This window comes from Wasmannia auropunctata, unplaced genomic scaffold (assembly GCF_000956235.1).
Source record: "Wasmannia auropunctata unplaced genomic scaffold, wasmannia.A_1.0 LD336000.1, whole genome shotgun sequence".
Lineage (NCBI taxonomy): Eukaryota > Metazoa > Arthropoda > Insecta > Hymenoptera > Formicidae > Wasmannia > Wasmannia auropunctata.
Genome location: NW_012026890.1, coordinates 1256916 through 1262801, shown reverse-complemented (window position 1 = coordinate 1262801; position 5886 = coordinate 1256916).

The window sequence follows — 5886 nt, the reverse complement described above, 5'->3', positions numbered from 1 at the left end:
TCCCATAATTTATTTTTCATTATTAATTTCGCGACTCGACTTTGAAAAATATATGGTGGTCGTCGCCAACTGATGCCAAAATCATTGCTACCGGGAATCCGTGATTACGAGAAAACCCAGGATTAATTCTGTCTGCAGCGGACACTCAAATTTCAACGAGACGATTAAAAGAAAATATTTATGATTGTATACTTATACATATATTATTGTGTACCTACAAGTGAATTCTATTCCCCTATGCCATCCTGATTCCATTCTTATTAATATTATTATTAAATGTAGTGTAATTATTGTTTTCGGTAAAATGCCTCGTTGAATGTCAAGAGACTTACTGCAGAAAGGAATGAATCCCGAATCTTCCGGATTGCCCCCGGATAACAATCATTTTGGCAAGGAATTAACGACTGTCACCGTTTTCCATTTGTCATTGCGTAATGTAAGTATTACACAACAAGATAAAATCAATATATTAGTAATAGCATGAATGGGAAAATATTTGAGAAACGAATAAAATCTTTTCCCATAATTTATTTTTTCATTATTAATTTCGCGACTCGACTTTGAAAAATATATGGTGGTCGTCGCCAACTGATGCTAAAATCATTGCTACCGGGAATCCGTGATTACGAGAAAACCCAGGATTAATTCTGTCTGCAGCGGACACTCTTTCAACGAGACGATTAAAAAAAAATATTTATGACATATATATTATTGTGTACCTACAAGTGAATTTTATTTCGCAATACTATCTTGATTCTATTATTATTAATATTATTATTAAATGTAGTGTAATTTTAAAATAAATTAACTTTCAATATCAGGGGCCTTCAATATGGGGCTACGTTAACTTTCTAAAGGGATAAAATTAAATTTTAAAAATTCAAAAAATTTCCCTGAGTATCAGTAAATTTCCTGAGGTTTGGAGGATCTATGATTTTCAATGGCAAAATTGAAATTTCCTGAGATTACCAGGTTTTTCCGATTTTTCCTGGTAATATTCACCCTGCCTATTTATAAAAAATAATTATCACTCACCGACTTGAAGCGCAACAGGCGGAGTTATCAGCCACGAAACTACGGTGCACTGTAACACAAAAATAAAAGATTTGAATTAAAACATTGTTCATAATATTCAATGTCTTAAAAGATAATGTTTATGTATATTGAATTAATATTTTGAATTTGATTTTAATTTGTCTTTTAATTAAATATTATATTTACTAATGTAATTATCTATGTCCTCAAAAAATTTTCATAAATTTCATAAATTTTTATAAAATTTTCATGATTTTCTTTTATGTAATTATCTGTAATTTATTAAAATAAAACGGTCCGGATGAATGGGAAAAAGCTTTTAATTTTAGGCAAGTAAAAAATAATATTTACCTCAAGGTTGCTCCGCCGGTGCCAGATGCTTATCCTAGGCCTCCTCCTCCTCTCAAATTGTCCGGAATATCATAGGATGCTTTGGACTCTCGACACCCTTCCGGAATGAGTCGCAATTTCGGAACCGATTCATCCCGTGTGCGTGATGTCGCGCTTTCTGCAATTAAAACGTAATTAATGTAATTAAAATGCGGGGCGTTATTTGTTTCGCGTGTAGTTAACTTTACACAAAATAAGCGCCGAAACAGTGCCAACAACGCGTCGGCGCCATACATCTTGATTTTCGAACAAGACGCGAAATACGCGTTCGGGCGAACATCAATGCTTGCGTGCCGATTTTATCATACTGCGTGTTAGACATGCAAATACAAATATCACCTTACCAAATATATCAGCCGCGACACTCTTCGTTCCGGAGACGATCTACCTTGTGTTCGTTGCATTCTGAAAATAAAAAAAAATGCCAGTTATTAACGCTATAAAGGCAAAACGGCTTCGTCTATCGCGCGACGCGGCGGCGGCGGCGGCGACGCTGTATGTCTTGATTTTCGACCGAACTAGTATTGAGAAATACGCGTTCGATCGATTCATCAGCAAGTGCCGAATCCATATTACACGAATTAAATGCGAGATTACTAATAAAATATTATACTTACCAATTACGTGAATCGTGGCATCACTTGTTCCGGAGCCGATCCGTTCCATCGCGTTCTGCAAATGAAACGTGAATGCGATTAAAATAGTGCAAAGTGTTTCGTTTCCGGCGCTGTCTATTTAACGCGCCAATAGCGCCACCGTACGCGCTGCGGCGGCGTCGGTGCAACAGTGGCGCGCGACGACGCCGACGCTACATATTTTCGATTTTCGGTCGAACGAGTATTGCGAAATACGCATCCGACCAATCTTGCATCTAATTAGTGCGTAATATAGATTCGGCATTCGAACTCTGATTCGGTCGAATGCGAATCGCAATGCTACGTTCGGCCGAAAATCAAGACGTGTACCGCCGCCGACGCGTCGCCCGCGCCGCGACGCTTGTTTCGCCTAAGCTGACGGCACGCGGGACGAATTACGCCGCTTCACTATCTTAGTTATGCGTTTATCCATATGTTCGCTGTATGTTAACGTACGCCATATTTATGGATAAATGCGTAATTAAGATAATAAAGCAGAGCACTTTGTCGCGCACGCGGTCAGCTTACGCGAAACAAGCGTCGCGGCGACGCGGGTCGGCGGTGGCGACGGCGATAGCGTGTTTGGATGAATGCAAAGTTCCACTTACCAATTATATTAGCCGCGACGCTTCTCGTTTCGAAGATGATCTCTCTCGTATAGATTTCTGCAATTATAGAAAAAGAAACGCTACTAAAATAGTGAAGCGGTGTCGGTCTATCCGCGCGATCAACTTCGCGGCTCGCGTGCCAATAGCGCCACCGTACGCGCTGCGGCGGCGTCGGTGTAACAGCGGCGCGCGGCGACGTGTCGGCGAGAGTTGGCGGCAACAGCGGCGCGCGGCGACGCCGACGCTACGTATTTCGATTTTCGGTCGAACGAGTATTGCGAAATACGCATCCGATCAATCTTGCACTTAATTAGCGCGTAATATAGATTCGGCATTTGAACTATATGATTCGATTGGATGCGTAATCGCAATACTCGTTCGGCCGAAAATCAAGACGTGTATACCGCCGCCGACGCGTCGCCCGCGCCGCGACGCTTGTTTCACCTAAGCTGACGGCACGCGGAACGAATTACGCCGCTTCAGTATCTTAGTTATGCGTTTATCTATATGTTCGCTGTATGTAACGTACGCCATACTTATGGATAAATGCGTAATTAAGATAATGAAGCGGAGCAATTTGTCTCGCACGCGGTCAGCTTAGGTGACGCGTGACGCGGCGGACAATTGTGGCCGACTATGCGAGCGAATTTAGTGTAACTTAATAAAATGATTGGGAAAAAAAATAAATTTATAGATTACATGTACCAATATATAAATTTCCTCCCTAATGCATTCGTTCTCATTCATTTTTTTCAGCGCTGTTTGAGGCTGTATGTACATACATCGTCGGATCGTCCCTGATGACGCGACGTGACACTCTCGCTACTCGATGCGAAATGTCTCGCAGCCGCGCGTACCTCACCACTTGCACGCCAGGGCAATGAGCGCGCTGCAGTGCCGCGCCCGCACTCCAAGCGCTCTGATTGGCGCGGCGCTGGCTACCGAATCAGGTATATAAGCGAAACGCTGGAGTGCGCGTAGCCTTTTGCTTACGGGACTCCGACGTGGTCGTGTCGACGTTCGGCGTGCGGCGCGTTTATGTTTTCCAGAAACAGATTGACGGATAAATTGGCACTTATCACTTTTTGTCAAAATGAACATGCGCTCAATGTTTACTGATAAGCATTTTACTAAGATCTTCCATATTTTTAATGTCAAAACATAATGATTATTACTATGAATAGACATGTAGCGTAGCGATCTGTCTCGCGAATGATTGCGGCGTGTACACGCGTTTTCCTCGATTCGAGCTCAATCCAAGCGCTCTGATTGGCGCGGCGCTGGCTACCGAGTCGGGTATATAAGCGAAACGCTAGGCTGTCGACAGCTTTCTGCTTGTGGGACTCCGACGTGGTCGGGTCGGCGCTCAGCGCGTTTATGTTTTCCAGAAACAGGATAAATTGGCACTTATCACTTTTTGTCGAAGTACATGCGCTCAATGTTTGCTGATATTGTGCCGTTATTAAATATATAAGCATTTTACTAAAATCTTCTATATTTTTAATGTCAAAACATAATGATGATTATTATGGATACACATATATGTAGCGTAGCGATCTGTCTCGTGAATGATTGCGGCGTGTGCACGCGTTTTCCTGATTTAAGCTCAATTTTTTTATGTGTTCCCATCATGTATCATAATTTTAATTAACTGACATCATTAGAATTCTCGTTCCAAAAACAGTAATTAAGAAATGATGTCTATTTTATTTTCTTCAAGTGCAGCAAAAACAAGCCTTTTCGTAATAGCCTCTTTTAGTCGTGGTTTTTACAATTTTACATTAATTTGGTCAAAATAAAATAGAACTGCTTGCACATTTTTTATAATAATAAATGTAACCAATAACATAACGGTAGCTGCATTTAGCATATAATTCACGTTATTACATACCGCAATATCAGAAATAATAAAAATACTCGAATGCATTATATTGATAAAAGTGAAATAAGAATCATATATTATAAGATTTTAGACTTGTTAGCGCGCTAATTAACATATACAACTCATAAGCAAATTCTGAATTGGTTTTTTGAAAAGACTCTTTTCCGTTGAATCTATGCAATTCATAATATATATTCTATTCAAACTTATTTTTAAATATAATTAAAAAATGCGCTAGACCTATATATTTTATATACAACGCATATATATATAATAATATATGTAATATAAAATTATAGAAAATTATATAATAAAATAACTATATTGCATTAACAATATTTTTTATGTAAGCTACTTTATTTAACCGATTTATTGCAGAAATCAAAAAATATACAATATCGACCTAGGTAACTCCTACATAGTCATATATCGATTTTGACCCGAAAAATTTCTCAGAAAAAATTTTATTGCAGAAATCAAAACATATAAAAAATCGACCTAGGTCAAATCCTACATAGTCATTCTCGATTTTGACCCGAGAAATTTCTCGGAAAAATTTTTATTGCAGAAATCGAAAAATATAAAAAATCGACCTAGGTCAACTCCTACATGGTCATTCTTCGATTTTTGACATGAGGGCCTTTATGAAAAATTTTTATTGCAGAAATCGAAAAATATAAAAAATCGACCTAGGTCAACTCCTACATGGTCATTCTTCGATTTTTGACGTGAAAGCCTTTATGAAAAATTTTTACTGCAGAAATCGAGAAATATAAAATATTGACCTAGGTGAACTCTTACATGGTCATTCTTCGATTTTTGACATGAGGGCATTTATGAAAAATTTGTATTGCAGAAATCGAAAAATATAAAAAATCGACCTAGGTCAACTCCTACATGGTCATTCTTCGATTTTTGACATGAGGGCCTTTATGAAAAATTTTTATTGCAGAAATCGATAAATATAAAAAATTGACCGAGGTCAACTCCTACATGGTCATTCTTCGATTTTGACACGAGAAATTTCTGGGAAAAATTTTTATTGCAGAAATCGAAAAATATAAAATGATTATGACTATGACTATGTAGAATATGATTATGACTGACTTGTCCTCAGATGATTTTTTTATATTTTTCGATTTTTGCAATAAAAATTTTTTGAAAAATTTCTTATGTCAAGAATCGAAAAATGTATAGAATAACTATGACTAACTTGACCTCAGATTTTTTATACTTTTCAATTTTTTAAATAAAAATTTTTTTTGGCCATCACCTACCATCACCGGGTGGTGACCCATTACCACCACCAACTACCATCCATCACCACCACGCACAA